This window comes from Macaca nemestrina, chromosome 11 (assembly GCF_043159975.1).
Source record: "Macaca nemestrina isolate mMacNem1 chromosome 11, mMacNem.hap1, whole genome shotgun sequence".
Lineage (NCBI taxonomy): Eukaryota > Metazoa > Chordata > Mammalia > Primates > Cercopithecidae > Macaca > Macaca nemestrina.
Genome location: NC_092135.1, coordinates 72061069 through 72083950, shown reverse-complemented (window position 1 = coordinate 72083950; position 22882 = coordinate 72061069). Strand labels below are relative to the sequence as shown.

At 34.5% G+C, this 22882-nt stretch overlaps 1 protein-coding gene and 1 pseudogene across 2 annotated transcripts in view; one reads left to right on the top strand and one right to left on the bottom strand.

Annotated features, from left to right (window-relative positions):
• The window catches only part of LOC105483215 (Obg like ATPase 1), a 170679-nt gene that overhangs the window by 57061 nt on the left and 90736 nt on the right, over positions 1-22882 (top strand). The gene's annotated exons all lie outside the window — the stretch shown is intronic.
• On the bottom strand, positions 18725-19600 carry LOC139357027 (Y-box-binding protein 1 pseudogene; annotated as a pseudogene).

Below are 22882 nucleotides of genomic sequence, written 5' to 3'. Positions count from 1 at the left end.
ACAGTGAGACCCCATATCTACACAAATTTTAAAAAATAATAAGTTAGCCGAGTATGTGACGGGTGCCTCTAGTCCCAGCTACTCAGTAGGCTGAGGCAGGAAGATCACCTCAGCCCAGTAGTTCAAGGCTGCAGTGAGCTGCGATTGCATCTCTGCATTCCAGGCTGGGCGACAGAGTCAGAGCCAGGACCCTGTCTTCACAAAAGAAAAAAAAAAAAAGAAAAAGAATTTTCATTTTAGGGGAAAACATTGACTTGGGTGAATGTGGGTAGAGATAAAAGGGGGCATTGTGTTTTAGACTTTAGGAACACTTTTCTGAAATAAAAGAGAAGGTGTTATTGTAAACACACGCTGAAGCTGTTCTGTCTTGTCAGTTTCCTAAATGACATTGGATCAGGAATTATTTTTCTGTATATACATACATTTTTAAGTATAAATTATATATTTATGTTGTACAACATAATGTTTTCGTATATGTATACATTGTGGATTGGCTGAATCAAGGTGTTTAATGTATACATTACCTCATCTACTTGTCATTTTTTTGGTTGGGGTAACACCTGAAATCTACTGTTAGCAATTTTCAAGGATACAAATATAGTATTAACTATACTTACTGTTATGTACAATAGAGCTCTTGAATGGATTCTTCTTGTCTAATTGAAATTTTATATCCTTTGACCCAGAGTTACTTTCTAATGTAAGAAGTTTTCAAAATTGATTTGTGAAACATAACCTATTATTAGATATACACCCATTATTCCTAGAGCTAAGGTATATTCTTTTCCTTTGGAATACTGCTGAATGTACTAAAATAGGAATGCTTCCACATTACTCTTTGATAATTACTAATGTGTGGTTGATCAAAATCTGTTCTTAATATTGTGCTTGTAACTTTCATGTAAATCATTTGAAGCAGTACTTACTGCCTTTGAAGGTAGAATTTCATATATTCAACATAGAAGTAACCCAATATTTGGAAATAGGTCCATGGATTTTAGTCCCGGCTTCGTAACTTACTAGTTTTGTGCAAGGAGTAGCATTTAAGCTTCATGAGTCTCAGTTTCCTCATATGTGAAATGGAGATGATTTTCATATTTGGTTTATAGTCATAATTAAATGAGATATATGTCAAATATTAATTGCTGAGAAATACTATACAAATTTAAATCCAAAAGTAATTGTTTTGAATATATAATTACGTATGTGGCACAGAAGTAAAATAGACATAAAGGTATACGCTGAGAAGGCTTACTCCTTGTCTGTATCTACCATGTCCCCCTTCACGCCCACAGCATTTATTTTTACTATTCCTTATGTATTTTTCTGTATTTTCTTTATATAAACATAAACAAATGCAATTAAACTTTTTTTTTCTCTTTCCTAAATGAAAAATAGCCTACAATGTACACTGAAGTACCTTACTTTTGGCATTTGCAATCTCCTAGAGGGCCTCCACAGCAGCGCACAGTTCTTGTTTTCATTTTTCTTCTCAGATACATTTTATTTCATTGTATGGCTGTAATGTTGTTTATTGAGATCGTTCAGTATTGGTGGGTACTTGAGTGTTTTCCAGTTTTTTTTGTTTTTTGTTTTTTTTTGCTCTTTTTGCTCTGATTGTATTATAATGCCACAAGGCCAAATTCATAATTCAGTATATATGTCATTTTATACATGTATAGTGAATGGGAGATAGGTTTACAAAAATGGGATTGTTGGGTCAAAGAGAAAATGCATCAGTAATTATGGTAGATATTTAAGTTTCCCATTTAGGAGTTATACCATTTTTGTACTGCTACCAACAGTGTATGTGAATGCCTATTTCTCTATGCCCTTGTCAGAAGAATGTGTTAAACCTACATATCTTTGCACTGAGAATTGATATGTTGGTATAGTTTTACTTTGCTTTTCTCATTATGAGTAGTGAGACTGAACATCTCTTCATATTTAAGAACTTTTTTTTTAATGTATTGCCTGTTCATGTTGCTTGCCCCTTACTGTATTGTTCTTTCTTTCATTTTTAAATTTCTTAACAACTAAGACTTCTTTATAGATATCAGCCCTATGTTGTATGAGTTGCAGATATTTTTTCCAAGTTTGTCATTTGTGCTTTAACTTTCTTTGTGATGTCTTGTGCTATTCAAATTTCTTTTTAGTTGATCTAAGTTATCAGAAAGGTTTTCCTCAATCCATGCTTACAAAATAATTTACCTATTTCTTTCTTTTATGATTTCATTTTTTTCTTTGTAAATCTCTAATCCATTTACAGTTCATATGCACTGAGACATAGATCCTACCTTTTTATTTTTATTTCCAAACAGCTCTTTGGTTGTTCGATAATTTTTATTAAAAAGTATGGATTTGAGTTGCTTTTATCATATGCTAGATTCCTGTGAGTATTTGGGCTCATTTCAGATCTTCCTATTCTGTTTCATCAATCTGCCAATATATTAATTTCTTAATGCCACACCTTTTATATAACTAAGATATAGTAATACAAGGTGAATATCTCTTATCTGAAGTGCTTAGGATCAGAAGTGTTTTGGATTTTGGATTTTTTCAGATTTTGGAACATTTGCTTATACATAATAAGATATCTTGGGTATGGGACTCAAGTCTAAACGTGAAATTTATTTATGTTTCATATATGCCTTATACACATAGCTGAAAGTAGTTTCATACAATATTTTTAATAATTTTGTGCATGAAACAAAAGTTTGTGTATGTCAAACCATCAGAAAGCAAAGTTGTCACTGTCTCAGCCACTCATGGGGACAATCTGTAGTTGTTTTGCATCACCATCCTTCCTGACTCTGAATTTATATGCTGCTGATTAAGCAGCCATTTTCTTACACTTATTTACATGTAAGTACTTAACAGTAAATGTAACATATCATTAATATGTGAAAAGATGATGTGTTCAGGGTAACTCAGCAGCACAGTAGCATCACCAGAATAGCCATGTCAGCTGTTAGACAACAACAACAACCAACAGCAGCAGGCTTTCAGTCTCCTTCTATGATGCTGTGTTTTGATAAAAAGGTTACTATATACTGTATTTATTTATTTATTTAGGAGAAAAGAAACATTAGAGGCAAGTGAAGGACCAGAAAGTGGGTTTTGTAGGCATGAGGAGACATTCTGCTGGATGGTTTTTTAAAATGTTTGCTTCAGATCATCTGCCTCGTTAACCATGTTTTTTTGTCTTAGCAACCTGTCTTTGATTTTATAAACTGACGTGATTCCTTGTTCTGTTATGAACACATGCTGTTCTAGTCCTTTTATAAGCCCATCACACATTTTCACCATGTGGTCTATATGTACTTCTGCAGAATTAATGTCCTCTCCATCATTGGTATTATCATGATCACCTTGATTCAGAACAATTTTGGCCGTTTAACCATTGGTCAATGAATGAACAACTGGAGCCTCATTATTGATGTTAAAAACTTCTTTGATATTCGCTTATTCCAGCTTGCTGACAGACTCTGAAGGTATATATTTTGCATATATAAGGAGGTCAGGCATCATTTTTTCTCACTGGACATACAGAATCCTTCACAGTCACCACCTTGTTCATCATCACTCAATATAGTCACAGGACAGAGGTTGTGTCTTTAGTTACTGTGTTCCAAGCATTGGCAACAGCATATGTGGCATCCTTCATGCTAAACTCCTTTTGAAAACTTTCCATACCCATGCCTCTGTTCACTGCTACATGCTATTTGAGAAAGTGTTTTTATATTTACTCTTCATTGATCTAAGGATACCCTGGTCACATGACTTAGTTAAAGAAGTCACATTGGAGGAAAGCACATGGCATAAACATTACTTTTGATGAGAATTTCAGCTGGAGGATGAGCAAAACAGTTTCCAAAGAGTAGCAAAATCTTGTAGTTGTCATTCAGTCCAGCTTCCCTGCAGTGAGCATGAGCTACTGGTACAAAATGTTTGTGAAACCAATTAGAAATGGTGTCGGTGGTGATCCATGCCTTTTTGTTAGCATAATGGACTGGTAAGAAGTTTACTCCTTGAAAATAGCAAGGATGCAAGCTTTTGGCTCTCACAGCAAGTGTGCCTGCTGTATTAGCACATCCTAGCACAGGTATTCTGTTATTGGCATCCTTAATTCCTTAGGAACAGTCTTATTACCTGTAGTCAGTATCTTTCTGGGGCAATAACACCAAACAGTAGTGATTTTTCTCGAGCAATATAGACTTGTTCTGGCATCACATTTTTATCAGTGATGACCTTGGCAAATGTGTCAGTGAATTTTTCATTGATTTGTGATCAGCAGATGCTTTATCACCACAACATTTAAAAATTGAATAATTTCTGCAACCAGGCTGTTGAGTATTCACAATCCCCTTTAATTTTTAGTTCTTCAGTAGATCTTTGCTTGTTTTTTGATCATATTATTAAGTGGCATGTGTTCACTGTGATACTGATGGATCCGCTTTTTCAATACATGATTGAGATCTCCATTTTTAGCTTTATTTGGTGTTTTTCTGTTTTTCATTAACTTCTGTTCATCACTTTTGGTATAGAGTGTCAACAGTTTATACCCTCGTTTCTTCATGTCATATATGGTGGACATTTCAACACCATGCTCTCCTGTAGGACGTTTCACACTTACACCACTGTTCAATTTCTCCAGGTCTTTCTGTGCTATAGATAAACACTTCCTTTTTTTCTTATCACTGTTAGCTGTAGGGGCATCAGCGGGCCTTTTTTTCTTTTTTTTCTTTTTTTGACATTTTCAAGAATATTTTTACACCCCAGAGCACAGAATAAGCGAAAAACAAGTGAGTAATGCACCTAGGTCTTGGCCTTATGTGGGAACATCAGCAGGGAACCTGTGTGTCCAGCCTGCACAACACATGCCATTTTATACCCTTTGTGGATGTGCTTGCATGGGGGAGTCTGGGTATGATCGGAAAAGATATGCCAGCTCAAGAGGGCTAAGAGGGTCTTTTTTTCTCTTGGATATGCTGAGTAAACTGTGTGCTGTGCACTTGCATTTTGACTGTGAGCTGTCACAGAAGTCAGGTTTGGAATTTTCCACCTGTGGCGTCATGTTGGAGCTCATAAAGTTCTGGATATTGGAGCATTTTGGATTTCAGATTTTTGGATTATGGAGTTCAACCTGTATCTTGTCAAGCTTATTTCCTTTCATATTCAGAGTGTTTGGTCTTGTTTATTTTTTGCATATAAACTTAAGAATCAGCTTTCTTCAGCCTACAAGTAGAAATCTTATTGGAATTATTATTATGAAGACAATACATTCATACATTAACTTACTTACATGTTTTGAATCTTCCCATTCAAAAACATGATACGTTCTTTTACTTGTTGAAGTATACTATTGGAGCATTTAGAAATGTGTTAAAGGTCTCTCATGTTGGTTTTGCATATATCTTGTAAAGTTTATTTCTAGATGTCTTGTCTCTTTTTTGTTGATATTGTAAATGTGGTATTTTCTTGTGTTATGTTTTCTGATTGCTGTTTATATATGAAAAATACTTTATTTATTTATTTGAGATGGAGTCTTGCTTTGTTGTCTAGGCTGGAGTGCAGTGGCGCAATCTTGGCTCACTGCAACCTCTACCTCCCGGGTTCACTCGATTCTCCTGCCTCAGCCTCCCAAGTAGCTAGGACTACAGGCACGTGCCACCACACGTGGCTAATTTTTGTATTTTTAGTAGAAACGAGGTTTCACCATGTTGGCCAGGCTGGTCTTTAACTCCTGACCTCAGGTGATCCACTCGCCTCAGCCTCCCAATGTGCTGGGATTACAGGCACGAGCCACCGTGCCCAGCCTGAAAAATTCTTTAAAAGATCAGTTTGTTTGCGTAATTCTTTATTAAGTACTGTAGAGATTACCTAAGGAAAATGTGAAAAATATACTTTCTTCCTTAGTGACTAATATATAGGTTGAATATATAAAGCTTGTATGTTTGAAATTCTCAGACTACTTTATACTCATATTTAAATTATGCATTTCAGACTATCATTGGGAATTAATGATAAATCAGCATCAGTAGAATGAATGTATAAACTCAACATAGCAAAAGCCTTCCTGGATGAGGTAGGTTTTAAAGAAATACTTGAAAGATGGATAAAATACAGATGAGAGGAAATTGGATCTAGCACATTAATTCAGTGCAGGGGAATACTATGCAGGCTGTATTAAAGTGGAAAGCTGTCTGTCACACTACAAGTGAAAAAATAGGTTATACATGGAAGCATTCTGGTTTGTTTAACCAAAAAAAAAAAAAAAAAAAATAGGCTCATAGGAAAAAAGTCTCAAAAAATAAGTATTCGAATGTTGACAGTGGTTATAGATTTCTAGGTGATTTCTTCTTTTGCCTACGTATTTTAATGGTGATTACTAGTTGTCCACCATAATCCATGCTCTCCTTCTTCTTGGCACATGGCTGCTCATCTTTACTACATTTTATTTCATTTTATTTTTTTACTACATTTCCCAGTTTACCTTGAGAATATGTGTTTGTGTTTTCTGCAATGGGTTGTGAAAAGAATTGGTATGTGACACTTTTTGGCCTGGATCTCAAGACATTGTGCCTTTCCTAGTAGTTGCTCTTTTCCTTTTATGCTGTTTTAATTGGAAGTACTCAGACCATTCAGATGATGACAGTGCCTTAGAGAATAGCAGAGCCATGACTTGGAAAGTACCTGAATCTGTGAATGACTACAAGGAACGGGGAGCTGCTCCACCAAGCTGGACCATTTATGTTAAGATTGAAATTAAAGAGAAATAAACTTTTCTGTTTGTGAAGCCACAATATTTTGGAATCTCTTTTACTTCCATAGCCTTATTTACCCTAGCTAATATATCTGTATTTTCTTCATACATTGTAGACATACATATTACTTTATAATTTAAAAGAAAGCTACTTTTCAAACAACTTGAGAACATACTATGCATATGATGCTTAAACTTGCTTTTGTTGTTTAATATAGTCTGAATATCTTGCCCATTTTGTTGAAATAAATGTTTTATTTTGGAACAGTGTTAGATTTACAGAAAAGTTTTACAAATAATACATAGAGTTCTCATATACACCTCACTCAGTTTCCGTTACCTCTTATGTTATCATTTTACTGTGATACATTTGTCAAAACTAAGGAACCAACATTGGTATATTGCTGTTAACTAAACTCTAGACTTCATTTAGATTTCACCAGTTTCCACTAATGTCATTTTTCTGTTCCAGGATTCAATCCAGGATATCACATTACATTTACTTGTCATGTTTCCTTAGTCTTCTCTGTTCTCCTGATAGTTTCTTAGTCTTTCTTTATTTTTCATAACCTTGACATACTTCACTGTTCAGATATTTTATAGACTATTCCTTATATTGGGCTCATCTGATATCTTCCTCATGATTAGATTGGGTTGTGGGTTTTTGGAAAGAATATTTTAGAGGTAAAGTATACTTCACATCATATCGTGGAGTACGTGATAGCTACATGCCATTAGTGATCTTCCTTGCTTGGTTAAGGTAATGTTGGTCAGGTTTCTCTACTGTGAAGTTACTATTCTTTCCTTTCCATATTTTCTTTTGAAAGCAGGATAAACTTAGGCCACTCTCAAAGCAGAGGAGGAAACACTCATTTTTAAATGCTAAATTTAATTTGATAGATGTCAGTCTTCATGTTCACCAGACCAACATTGAATACTTGGATTTTTATAAAAAACTTTCATCCTATGGACAACTGAGCAGCCAGCATGGAATCAGGCTGGAATTTCCTTCTTTAGTTGCATGGAGTATAGCCTGCTGGTTGAGAACAAGAGAGGAAGAAATGAAATCAAAGAATATACCTGTGTCTCAACTCCAAAGCCCCAGTTTTTCTTTTGGTCATCTTGATTTGGAAATCAAAGCTAAATTCCTATCTTTAGAGACCTGAACATTTCTGATAGTATTAATGAGAAGAAGAGATATTGAGTACCCTTTATTGAGTTCCATTTGAGATCAGGACTCTGCAAGGCCTTCTACATGAATCATCCATTTAATCCTAAGAGGAAAGTACTACTATTATCTACATTTTACAAATGAGGAAACGGAGACTTAGATTTTGACTTGCTTAACACTTCCAACGTGTAAGTGGTAGCATCTAGATGAAAATCGTCATTTGCTTATTTTTGCCCTCTTACACATCAGAGTACCACTAGTTCTACATCAATGAGAACAGTCTAGTTATCAGAGGAGTATGGTATTCGATAGAGGGATAAGGTAGCTATTTGGGAGTACTGAACAGATAGCATGGAGAGATAAAGGCCACTAATGCTAAGTGGTGAATTCAGATTTTCCAACTAGGGTTCTCCCTTTTCCAACCTGGATCTTGTGTGCTCTGTTTTCTACATGTTTTCTGTGCCCTAGTGCATACTTCCTGAAATATCTGAAGCAACCCATGAGAGACTGAACTCTTCTGGTCTCAGTTTGGCTCATCATTGCACAGCTCATGGCTGGATTATCAAGTCTGGCTTTGCTATTGGCCAGCTCATTCTGATGCCAGTGGCCTACTTTCTGCTAACTTAGAGTCTTGGTATGCCAACACATTGTAACTAATCCCTCCCTCAGAACTGCACTTGTTGTATTTTTTTCTGGGAGTAAGTTATGTGCAGATACAGTAGTTATATTAGCCAAGATTGACCTTTTTTTTTTTTTTTTTTTTGCTGAAGTAGTGTCCCATTTTATTAAAGATGTGATGCTGGACTTTCAAAAAAATGGCATTTTTAGAGATTGTATGGAGCCACTTAACAGTGAAACTTTTGAACATTTTATTAACTGAGGCAGTACACACTTTTCAGTGAACTAAATTCTTTGACAAACAGTGAGATTCTGGCATTTATGGAAAACTTTTAGTTTAACTCCCACAATTAGATGAGGTAATTGGGGATGGAGTAACTGACAGTTTTGTTGTCACCATCAAATCAACTCAAAACATCTTGGATATTGCATGGCATCTTACAAACAGGATAAAAAGACAGCCCTAACCTGGAGAGACCTGCTTGGGAAGGTTGTTGATAAGATGGTGCATTGAGGGATGAAAACAGGGATTTTTTTTTATTTAGGAGAAACAAACATTATTTTCTGTCTGATAATTATGACCACAGTAATACATTTGTACTGTAGGTGAAGTGGCCCATTGCTGCCATATGTGTGCACCTTCCTCAATACCCATTTGTACTTCACAGAAATTGAAAGAGATTTTTAAAAAGAAATTAAATTGCATATAATACATGTGGATCACTCTTAACTCTTTTTAATGGCTATGTAGCATTTTGTCATAGGAACATACCACAGTTTACTTAAATGATGGATATTTAGGTCATTTCAGATTTTTAGTTCTTCAAATATTTAACTCTTTCTTCCCTCTTTCAGTTCCTTATTTTATTGAGAAAACAGAAGCAGTCAGAAAAGAATTACCTCCCTCTTTTCCCACAATTTATTCACTCAAGGATATGATAGTGAACAAACGAAACAAAAATCTGTGCCCTCAAAGTGCTTATATGCTAAAGGAGGGAGATAGAAAATAAACAAGGTGTTTAAAAAGTAAAGTATGTTGTATATTAGATTGGCGATAAATACTGAGGAGAAAAAGTAGGGAAGGAGCATAGTATAGTAAGTGTTGGGGGGTGGAGTTTGTAGTTTTAAAGGCAAGGAGAGATTCACTGAAGTTGACAATTGAGTAAATAACTGAAGGAGGTAAGGGAACAAATCACGTAAATATTTGTAAACAGAGGCAACAGCAAATGCGAGTGCCATGAAGCTGAGTGAGGCCTGCTGTCTGAGTTCTGTCACCCTACATCCACTTGCATCATATATTCTACCTTTCCCTCTGATTATAACGAGTGAGTTGTCCCTGCCAAGGCTAACCCCATCCACTTGCACATGAAATCTGCTTCCCTCTGTCATATAGGACTGTGATCCTGCTGTCATGCCCTCTTACCTGTGTCACATTTTCTCTCTAGTTGGTTCCCATGAGCTTGCAAACATGCAGCAATATCACCCATCTTTAAAAAATGAACATGAAAGAAAAACAAAACAACAGAGTCCCTTGGCCCTCATTCCCTCTTCTCCCCAGCTACTGTTTTATTTCTTTGTTCGCCTTCACAACAAAGCTAAAAAGAGGTTGTCTCCACTTCTTCACATTCTATTCCTTTTAAAAACCTACTCCAGTGAGGTTTTGCTCCCAAAAGAGCATTTTAAAATGCCCTTGTTTATGTCACCAGTGACCTCTATGTTGCCAGTTGCTCCTTTTCCATCATTTTCTCTGATAAAGTATTAGCAAATCATGGTTTTTTTGTTTGTTTGTTTATTATTTGTTTTGCCATACTAGAATGTAAGATCCAAGACCATAGGTACAGGGGTGCTCTTCAATATTTGTTGAATGAGTGAGTGAATGATAATACCAGCCTCCTTGTACATACCTTATATGTACCATTGTCCTCTTGCCTGATTTGTTTTCCTTTGAGATAAATACCTAAAAGTACTAAAATGATAATTTCCTAAAAGTACTGAGTCAAAGGGTGTGTGCATTTTTAAATGCTTTTATCAATTGCTACTAAGCAACCTCTTTAACCAAAACATGCAGTTAGGATTTGTTTGTTTTTAAAACTTTGATATTTATCATGGACACTTCTTAAAACAGATTATTTTACTACTTTTGATTTCTATCTTTTCCCAGACTGCCAGGATCAAATGATGTATGCAGAAATTCCAGTGTAACTTGTATTTTCATACTTGAATATTCAGTTAGGGCCAGGTAGGCCAGTAGAAAAGGGTTCTCCTCAAGTTTTGTGTCCACAGGACAGTGAAGACTTAGAATGTCATTGAAGCTGCATGACTGTCTTTAGGAAAAAAGGTTTTAGCCATTATACTGCATCCTGCTGTCTTATCTGAGGAATAACACATTTGCTAGAGGTTCTTTCCTTTAGATTGCTGCCCCAGTCAAAGGTCAAGTATTGTGGTAACTACACTTTTGCTATATTGATTGAAGAAATAGAGCACTAACACACATACAACAAATTTGTACTCAGATTATATGCCTGGATTTCTGGTGCTGTACTTAAAGCTAAGGAGTCTGGTTTTACTTATCCGTTCCCAGCATTTTGTAGTCAAAATGCGGATAAAGCTATTGATAAGAATAGAAATGGATACATTTGTTTTCTAATTGTCTCAGTATTAGACTGAAGGTAACATATTAATAGTTGCCCACATAAATATAATATTTATAACAAACTTTTATTATCGAATCTTTAGATTTTTTTAACCTTCATTGAGAAAAATGTTTCTGCTAATGTTAATTAGCTAGTAACTGCTGTTTTCAGTGTGCTTCAATTACAGTATGTTGCTTGATTATATGTTATAAAATAAACTTAAGGTTGCCCTAGGCCGTTAGACTCAGTAGTTTATGTTAGCTTATAACCTAGAAGCAGATTTCTTATAAATTTGTGAGGAAAGGAGAAAAGTAAAAATTAAGCTCTATCAAGATATTTTTCTATTTTATTATGCTTTCTCATTAAATTACTCTCTTTCTATTTCTGGTTCTCATTATGTGAGTTGCAAGTGAAAAGTTGCCAGTCCAGAATGTTTCAGAAACATGGAGCGTTTCAATGATAGCTATCACTACTGTCTAATAATTGATAGTGAACATTTATTAAGTGCTTACAATGTCAGATGTCAAACCCTAAGGTCTGGGTTAGTAAAATTCATAATATATCTGTCCTTAAGAAGTTCAAAGCCCAGTGGAACAATTAAGACAAATGATGAAATTCTTTACAATTCAGATTTAGTCAGTAAGTAAAATGTTAGTAAATCTGCTTTGTAAGGAGCATGTAGTTTTAGGAAATTTATTATAATATTGTTACCCAGTAGATATGTCTAAAAACCTTTATATGTTTATCCCACATGAACCTTTTTCTGTCTTTCAGATAATTCAGCAAAAATATTTATAGGTTCCATAACTGTTGATATTGAAGAGTTTTTCAAAGAAGTATTCCTGAGTTAATATAAGGTTCCCATAAATCAGCCTTTAGTGTAACAAATATATATATTTGAATATCTAGCATATGGACATGAAGTTTTGAATATTTAATAAACTGAAGTCAGTATACTATACTGAGTACTTATGCGTAACTATTTTCAAACATTTCTATTTATTTAAACTTTAATGTATTGTATAATAGCCAGTCATTTCTCACAGTTTGTCAAACTGTAACCATAAAGTTACATTTTAGGAATTTAGTTTTTAAGTTTTTTTTTTCTTTTTTCTTTTCATGGTAATGTTTTATCCTGGATATGTGTAAAATAAACTACTTACAGTTAAAAAATACATACACTCCTGTGCATATAATTTTCTGCCCATTCATTATCCTTTTAACTTAAGCATTATCTTTGGTTAAAATCGCTACTCACATTTGCTTTTTAAAATACCTAATGTAGTTTTAATATAAGTTATATAACTCAGATCATAAACTAAACCAATACAAAATAAGACAAGTAAGAAATGGATAAGATATGGCATCTTTCTTGCTATACTCATTCCTTTCTGGTGGAAGTGGAACTTTTGAAAATAAAAGGTAATACTGTTTAGGAGCAAAGTTTTAATTTTGTTCTTATTGAAATAATTGATAAATTGCTTATTTCTTTGTAAATTTGTACTTAGTTTCAGAAGTCAGGAGTTTATCAAGTTTGTACAAGTTTTTTGGAACTAGTTTTACAACATAAAATAATTTTGCCATCTTCTCATTTTGTGATTAGACATTTAAACCAAATATAAAGCTTAGGTTAAAGACGTTGAATAGAACATAGCATATATACTATATATGTGATTTGAAATGTACTTTGTTCATAGGCCCATATAAAGACAGTTTAAGTTAGCTGGCCTAATGTATGCCGAAAGTAATAACAATTTGATCATATCAAGTGTATGTTTGTCTTAAGTAAGTAGAGTATGTTTACTGTATTTTTTCTTGCTCACGAATTAATTAAATTTCTATCTTACTTTTCCAGATCCACCAGTTCCACCAGGCTTTGAAACTGGTGATTATTTATAGTGTTCCTTTGTGGAAGGAGTGGATTTATAAATTAAAATTGTCTTGTTTTACCACTGTTTATTTTGATTTAGTTTATTCATAAAATTAGTTTAGTTCTTCCCAGAGAGCTGTGTTTTGATTTAATTAATAAATAAAAAATAGGTGTTTTTAACTTTTGCATAGGCTTATAATATGCTACCAAACATCTATAATAAATACTGAAATAAAAACCTGTGTTTGGCTAATACCTATAATAAATACTGAATGTTAATGAAATTATTACATAGCATTGAATCTTTAGGTGTAAAAAGAGTTTGGATAAATTAGCTGTAGTTTAGTAGCAATTTGAAATGTACAGCTTTTTTATGTGGTTTAATTCAATATTTTAAAAATAGGGCTAGTATATTTTGAAATCACTAGAGAATTAGTTGAATTGGGGAAAAGTCAACAACTTTTTGTAAATTAAGTTTTTTTGAGATCTATTCTTTCCTTTTAATTGATATTAATTTCCTGAGTTGATATTAATTTTCTGATTAATCATTTTAGGTTGTGTCTGAAAAAATTTTAAGAAATCCAAATGTATTTGATTTTATTAAGCTGGCTGACTTTGTCAAAAGTCTGGAAAAAATTTAAGACATTCAAATGTACTTGATTTTATTAAGCTGGCTGACTTTGTCAACAGTCTGAAAAAAATTTAAGAAATCCAAATGTACTTGATTTTATTAAGCTAGCTGACTTTGTCAAAAGTCCATTGCTATTTGCTTAAGGTTTCTAGCTTTTGCAGCAGAGGATAATAGTGCTCTTAAATTGGATTTATGCTAACTTTTAAGAAACATATCTGTTCCAAGCAGTCTAAGAAGTGCAGAGATCCATGTCAATATTCAGAATTCATATTTTCCTTGAACAGAAGGTTGTGATAAAATGGTACATGGTGTGTTTTCATTGCCTGTTGAAAGACTTTCATGCAGTTAAAATAAGCATTTTGATGGTGGTTGAATTAAGAGTTTTTGTCAGTCTCTTCTCATCATGGATGATTAGACTAAAACGTCTGCTTGTCTTGACTTGAGATCACCACAGCTTCAGATAACATGCTTTGTGATTGAAGGTCGAAATATTTTGAATTCTAATAGGCTGCCAGATGAATTGCTTGAAATAGACTGTAAAATTTCAAGGCTTCCTTTTCCATCTGCTGTGAAAAGAACCATTGGGAATGGTTGAGCTTGATGATCATAGAATTACTGGATGGTGATTCTAAAACCCTCAAAGGGAAGTTGCTATGGAGATCTAGTTCCAAACTGTGAAATGATTCACCTTTGAAAGGCTGCAGGGTCTGAGAAGCTGAACACATCATTGTTCAGGTGGTCATTGGTTAGGAAATTGCTGGTGCCTGTGTAATCAGCACTCCTGTGGTAGTTAACGATCTAAAAAGGTTTGTTCTGAATGATGTGGGACAACAGCAATGTGCATAAGATGGCTTCTCTCAATCATGGTTTGCTCAGCCTGGTGCTTGTAAAAATACAGCAAACTAAATAGCACAGAAATGAATTGCTTTATTGAGGGAATCTTTTGAAAACAAAATTTTGAATTGATGAGTTTAGCATCTAAAATAAAATGGTTCTTTTTGAAAATAAAGTTTTTGCAGAAACGTGCATTGTTTTCTTTATTTTAATTCATCCCCATACCTCCCACTTTTTGTGATAAAAAGCTCTTTGTCTTTCTAGGTGTAAGACCCTTACCGTGATGAAATGTTTAGCTTTTAATATCCTAGAGTACTATTTCAAGAGCCTTCTTGCATAAGCACAGGGGCACCTGAGAAGGAGTTTAGAAAAGCCCCTAGTCATTGAGAATGAGTCTAGGAAATCCCCAAATCATTAGAAGTAGAAAGTAATTAATCCACTTATAGCAAATTGTTTCCCCTCAAATTGTTTTTTATTTGCCTATTTGTGACATGTATTTTAAATTGATATCTTTTCCAATTTTTGTTTTATTAAATCAACTTTCGTTTTTATTTCTGGAAACCTGAGGCCAAAATAATTTTTGAAATTCATTTAACAGCAAATTATTATAAACTGCTATTCTCCCATATTAAGATTTCAAAATAGGTAAAATTCAATCTTAGTTAATTTCCTATCAGCCTATAATGGTGAACTTTAGTAATCAAGTATGAAATCTTATCAAAAATAATGTATGTATATCAAGTTTGTCTGTATGGTGTTTTCTCCAGACAACATTAATGTAAAATATACATGTAACAAAAATCATATATTCTTAGTGTACAGTTTGATGAAGTTTATTGTACACAGTTGTAGATCTACTATCACAGTCAAAATACACAATGTTTCAATCATCCTAAAATGTTTCTTTGTGTCCTTTTGCAGTTGATCCTCTCCCCTAACCCTTATCCTTAAGTACTCACTGATCTGCTTTCTATTGTTGCATTTTTATTATATTTAAAATTTCATGTAGTATCATGTAGTATATAGTTTTTTCTGTTTGACCCTTTTTAAACCTAGCATAATGTTTTTGATATTCATTCATATTGTGTACATTAATACTTTCTTATTACTATGTAGCCATTAATATTATCAGTTTGCTTGTCCATTCATTAACTGGTGGACATTTGAATTGTTTCCAGTTTTTATTGTTATGAATTATTTGTGTAGAAATGTTTGTATGGATATATGTTTCTATTTCTTTTGGGTAAATATCTAGAAATGGGATTGCTGAAGTGTATGGTAACTGTATGTTTAGCTTTATAAAATACTGCCATACTGTTTTCCAAAGTGACGGTAACATTTTGATTTCTCACCAGCAATATGAGTTCCAGTTCCTCCGCATCCTTTCTAACACTTGATATTGTCAATTGTTTCTAGTTTAGGCGTTATAGAGAATACTTCATTGTGGCTGTCATTTTTATTTTCCAGCCTATTAGTGATGACCATCTTTTCATTTGCTTACTTCCAAACTGTATATCTTCTTTGGTGAAGTGTCTGTTTAAATATTTTGTCCATTTTTAATTGGATTGTTTGTCTTATTTTGAGTGGAAAGAGTTCTTTACATATTCTAGATACAAATTCTTTGTCAAGTATATATTATATGAAATTTTCTCCTAGTCTGTGGCTGGCTTTTTTTTTTTTTTTAATTATGTCTTTCAAAGAACAAAATTTTTCATTAGGATGTTCATTTTATCAGTTGATTTTCTCTGATATTTGTGTTTTTTGTGTCTGGTTCAGAAGTCTTTACCCAGCGCAGTGTTACAGATATTTTCTTTTGTTAAAGTTTAATATTAAATAACTTTAGCTCTTACATTCAGGCCTATCATCTTTCTAGTTAATTTTGCATATGGCATGGGGTAAGGTGTTAATTTTCTTCCATAGAGATGCATAGTTTTTCCAGAATCATTTGTTGAATATTTTTTCTCTCACTGAATTAACTTGACACCTTGTCAAAAATCAATTCACTGTTTTAGGAGGTCAAATGCAGGTCAGTTTATGCACCCTATTCTGTTCCATTGATCTATTTGCTTTGGCAATACTATACTGTCTTGATTACCATAGCTTTAGAGTAAGTCTTAAAATTACATAGTGTAGGTCTTCTGACCCTTTCCCTATTTTTAAGATTTCTTTAGCTTTTCTAGTTCCTTTGCATTTCTGTATAAATTTAAGAACCTGAAAAAAAAGCTTGATGGAATTTTTTGATTTTTGACTTTGTACTGAAACTGTCAGTGGAGACTACCAATCCATGAAGGTGATAAATTTTTAAATTTATTTGGGTCTCTTCTCAACAGTATTTGATAGGTTACAGAGTATAAATCTTATACATATTTTGTTCATTTTATCCCTAGGTATTGAATATTTTTCTGCTATTATAAGTGATATTATAGGTTAGTTTTAGAAGCCCTTAATCAGGTTGAAGTAGTTATCCATTATTCCTAGTTTGCTGAGAGTTTTTATCCTGAATAGGTGTTGAATTTTGTCAAATGAATTTCTTTTATCTATTGGAATGATCTGGTTTTTCCTTTTTATTCTATTAATATGGCAAATTACATAGACTGATTTTTGAATGGTAAGCTTTTGTTATTCCCAAGATGAACTCACTCTATCATTATAAATAAACCTGTGTGCTTTTGAATTTGATTTGCTAAAAATGTTTTAAAGGATTTTTACATCTGTATTAATGAGGGATTATTGTTTCTGTGGTTTTCTTTTATTGTAATTTTTGTCAGAATTTGATACCAGGGTAATATGAACCTTGTAAAATCACTTGTGAAGTATTTTCTCTTTGATTTCCTGGAAGAATTTATGGAGGATTCATGTTATTTCTCCCCTAAATGCTTGATAAAATTTACCTTAAAGCCATCTAGGCATGGAGTTTTATTTTTTATTTTTATTTTGTTTTTGTGGGAAGGTTTTTATTTCAGATTCAATTTCTTGAACCGATGTAGGACTATTCTTATTTTCTATTTCTTCTTAGTTCAGTTTTGGTAATTTTTGTCTTTCTAGCATTTTGATTACTTCATTTAAGCTGTCAAATTTATTGGGCATAAAATTATATATGTTTAATGACTTAGGACCTATAATGTCTCCTCTTTCCTTCGTGATGTTAGAATGAAGTGTAATTTTTGTCTTTCTTTTTGATTAGTCTATCTAGAGGCTTATCAATTTTATTGAGCTTTTTAAAGGACTATGGGTTTCACTGATTTTTTTTTCTTTGTTCATTTCCTATTTCACCAGTTTATTCTCATATCTTTTGTTATTTCCTTCTTTCTACCTATTTGGGTATTTTAAAATTACTTAAGACCTTTTTTTTAATAGGTGCTTGCAGGTTGTTGACTTATAAAAAAATCAAGTTGTAAATTTTTATCACAGATTTCAAATGAAGTTCTTAAAAATCTTAACTTGAACAAATATAAAACAATTTAAAACCCTTTCTTTAAAGGCAGATTGAGAAAAAAACAGGCTTAAAAATATGTTTGTTATTAACAGAAAGAAACATATTTAGGTAAAAGTAATAAAAACCTCACGCTGCATAAGTAATGCAAATGGTTCTAGTTATCTGATCGTTGGACTAAAAGCAAGTACTTAAGGTCTTCAGCTCCAATCTTTTGTTCATTTCTTATTGCTGGAATTTTATATTCATTTCTTCTTGTTAGATGACTAAACAGGATGATGGTTGATAGTAGATAGCCTTATCTGCTGGCGATCTGACGTTTTTCACCACTTTGCCATCTTGTGGTTTAGAGTTGTGTTAGTCCATTTTTGCGTTGCTATAAAGAAATACCTGAAGCTGGGTAATTTATAAACAAAGTAAGTTTATTTTGGCTTATGGTTCTGCAGGTCCTATAGGAAGCATGCCACCAGCATCTGCTTCTGGTGAGGCCTCGGAGCTTACAGTCACGGCAGAAGGCAAAGGGGGAGGCGGCATGTCACATGGCTAGAGAGGGAACAAGTGAGATGGAGCAAGAGAGAGTGCCACTCTTTTTTGAACAACCAGACCGCACTCAACTCAGAGCAAGAACTCCTTATGGTGAGGACAGCACCAAGTCTTTCATGAGGGATCTGCCCCCATGACCCAAGCATGTACCACCAGACCCCACCTCCAACACTGGAGATTACATTTCAACATGAGATTTGAAGGAGACAGAACAAGCAAACCATATCAAGAGTTTTCAGGTTGTCTGCACTGATACTTGAAGTTGTAGTGGCACTGTTGCTGAGGTGTCTGCTGACCTTGGGTATCATCTCCTTGATTTTTCCTTATCCTCTTCACTTCTGTCTTCTCTAGACTACCTTTGGCAGAGGGTCCCTGAAGAATCATGGTCTGTCTCTCCCATACCTACTCTGCCCCATTGGCCTGCCTTGTTCTCTTGCCCACTGGTTGTGGGTACCCTCCAGCCCTTCTCCCTGGGTGTAGGGTCTCCGCATTGGGAGGTAGGAAGGTGGGAACTTTTCCTTCCCTAGGCCCTGCGTGTTGGGCCTGGCCTTAGGGAGCACTCTTTTCCCTGGTTCTTTTTGCCACTCTCACTATTATGGTAATTCTGCTGGCAGTTGCCTGGAGGACCCCTAGGAGGTAGATAGGGACTTACAAAGATACAGTCCCCTGCATATTTACTGCCTTGAACTGCAACTCCACCAGGGCCTGCGGTGCTGGCTGCCTCTGCATTCTTTTCTCCTTCAACAACATCAAACTCTACATCTCTCCAGCTCCGCCACTGCCAAGCTAGTTCTTGGGGTTATTCTTTATGGCAGTATGGTGTACAAATACATCTCACTTGGTGTCATTCCTGTTGATGAATCTGTATCCGTTTCTTACATTGAACCGTTTTACTGTTCCCAAAACTTTCGTAGTGATGACCTTCTTGTCCCTGCTGGTCTATATGAGACCGACTGGGCCCCCGCTCCCCGCTGCCTCTGGTGCTGGGCTGGCTGTTGACAGTGCCAAGGGTCGGGGGAGGGGGGCTGCCGGCGGCTGCTGGGTCTCCCCAGTGGTTGCGGAGGTGGTGAGTGGGCCTGCGCTGGCTGCGGCTCCTCCCATGTGAAGCCCTGAAGGCTGTGATGGGTGGGGGCTGCTCAGGGCTCTCTGGAGTCCACTGTCCTCTCCTGCTGCCCATCAAACGCCTGTTTGGTTTTAATTTACTTTTTCTTTCTCCAATTTGTTAGGGTGAGAACTCAGATTATTAATTTTGGAGGTTCTTTTCTAATATGATTTTAAAGTTACAAACTTCTCTCTAAGCACTGCTTTAGCTGCATCCCACATACGTTGATAGGTTATATTTTTATTATCCCTTAGTTTAAAGTATTTCCTTATTTTTCTTGTGACTTCTTTGATCCGTTGATTCTTAAAACGTTTGTGTATTTCCAAGTATTTGGAGCTTTCCTAGCATTCTTTCTGTTACTGATTTCTAATTTAATTTTTTTGTAGTTAGGGATCATCCTCTGTGTGATTTCAGTTCTTTAAATTTGGGACTTGTTTTTTGGCTATGCATAGTCTGGGCCAAATGAACTACATGCTTTTGAAAAGAACGTGTTTTGTTATTATTGAATGTAATGTTCTATAAATATTTCGTTCAAGACGATTAATAGCATTGTTCATATCTTCTGCGTTTTTACTGATTTTTTCATCTAGTTCCATCAATTTAGTTAAGAGAAGGGTATTAAGATCTCCAGTTCTGATTGTAGAATTGTTCATTTCATCTTTACTTCTGTTAATTTTGGCTTCCTGTAATTTGAAGCTGTTATTAGGCACATATACATTATGTGTATATTATGCCTTATGTGAATATTATGCCTTTTGGATGAATTTACTTTTTTTTCATTAAAAAATATGCTGTACTTTTTATTTTAAAATCAATTTAATCTGATATTAATACAGCTACTATAGCCGTCTTATACTTACTGTCTTCCATCCATTTACTTTCAACCTATCCCTGTTGGTTTGTTTGGAGACAGAATCTTGTGCTGTTATACAGGCTAGGGTGCAGTGCCACAGTCACAGTTCACTGCAGCCTCAAACTTCTGGGCTCAGGCAATCCTCCCACTTCAGCCTCTCAAGTAAGTAGGACTGCAGGCTCATGTCACCATGCCTGGCTAATTTTTTAGTTTTAAGTTTTTGTAGAAATGGGAGCTTGCTATGTTGCCTAGGCTGATCTTGAACTCCCGGCCTCAGGCAATTCTTCTGTCTCAGCCTCCCAAAAGTGTTGTGATTACTAGGGTGAGCCATTGTGCTTGCCATGTCTTTATATTAAAATGTATCTCTTATACAGAACATATGATTGTGTTCTATTTTATTATCAATTCTGATAGTAAACACCTTTTAAAGTGCTTATTCCATTGCCTAATGGACTTTATAGGTTTGGATTTGTAAATTTTTATTTGTGTTTTATTTGTTGCTTCTGTGGTTTGTTCCTCTGTTTCTCTATGTTTTTTTTTTTGATTATTTGAATATTTCTTAGGATTTTATTTTAACATTCATCTTCGATTCCAACTAGATTTCACTTTTTTTAAGTGATTGCTCTAGTGATTAAAATATACATCCTTAACTTTTCAGTTTGTTTACAGATGCCTTTTAGTTTTTTTTTATAGTTTACAGTTTATATTGTATCACTTCATGTAAAATATAAAAAACTTGCAAGTTTATAATCCCATATTCCTCCCCTGTCTTTTATGCCATAGTTGTGTGTAATACTTTACACATATTGTAAATCCCACAATTTAAAAAATTGAGATAAAATTTACATTACCTAAAATTAACCATTTAAAAATGTACATTTCGGTGGCATTTAGTATATCATAAATGACTTTTGTTTAAATATATTTGTATTATGAGGAAACCATGAAAAGAAAAAACAAAAACCCTTTTGCACTTACTTAGATATTTGCCATTTTTGATGCTTTTCTTTTCTTTCTGAGAATCTGAGGTTCTACTTATCATTTCTTTTAACTTTGAAGACCTTTTTATAGCATTAATTGTAGCACAGGGCTGTTGGCAATGAATTATCTTAGTTTTCTTTCATCTGAAAATGTTTTTATTACAAGATTCATTCTTTAAGAATATTTTTGCTGTATATAAAATTCTTGGTTGACAGGTTTGTTTAATTTTTTTCTGCACTTTAAAAATATTGTTGCACTCTCTTCTGTCCTTAATTTCTAATGAAAAAATCAATGATTAATTGAAACTTTTTTTTGCTTCTTTCAAGAATTGCTCTTTACCTTTGACATTTATGTCATACCTCTGCTATTGTATGTCTTAGCATTGCACTTCAATTTGTAAATTGCTTTCAATAAATTGTGTAAATGTTTATTCATTAATTCTTCAAATTTTTTTTCTCCCCATCTCTTTCCCCTCTCCTTCTAGGACTTTAATTATATGCATGTTGGGGCTGGGCGCAGTGGCTTACATCTGTAAACCCAGCACTTTGGGAGGCCAAGGCAGGCAGATCACGAGGTCAAGAGTTCGAGACCAACCTGGCCAACATGGCGAAACCCCATCTCTACTAAAGATACAAAAAAATTAGCTGGGCATGATGTTGCATGCCTGTAATCCCAGCTACTTGGGAGGCTGAGCCAGGAGAATCACTTGAACCTGGGAGGCGGAGGTCGCAGCGAGCTGAGATTGCGCCATTGCACTCCAGCCTGGGCTACAGGGAGGGCGAGACTCTCTCTCAAAAAAAAAAGAAAAATTATATGCATGTTGGACCATTTTATATTATCTAGTAGGTCCCTGAGGCTCTGTTCATTTTTATTCTGTCTTCTGTGTGTTCAAATTAGTTTCTGTTGATTTATCTTTGACGTATTCTTTTCCTCAGTCATCTTAATTTGGCTGTTATATCGATAGATAGATAGATAGATAGATAGATAGATAGATAGACATATTGTGTTTATCAGTTCTAAATTTGCCTCCCTTCCTCCCTGCCCTCCTTTCTTCTTCTCTTCTTCCTTCTCTCCTGCCATTTCTATTTCTCTGCTGGGAGTGCCTATCTCCCAATTCATTTTGTGCATAATTTACTGTTATTTATTGAAGATAGTTTTAATAGGCACTTAACATTTTTTCTCAGCTACTTCCACCATCTGGATCATCTCAAATTCAATCTCACTTGTTTTCTGATAGCATTATGCTTGATTTTTCTTAGGTAATTTTGGATTGTATCCTGGACATTATGAATGTTACGTTTTGGTGATTCTAGGTTCCAGTTTTTCTGTCATATGTGTAGGGGGTTTGTTTTGTTTTTTGGTTTTGTATTAGTAGACAGTTTGAACTACAATCTCTGTTTCTTAGATGGCAGCTCCAGTCTCACTTCACTTTGTCTTTAGCTGATCT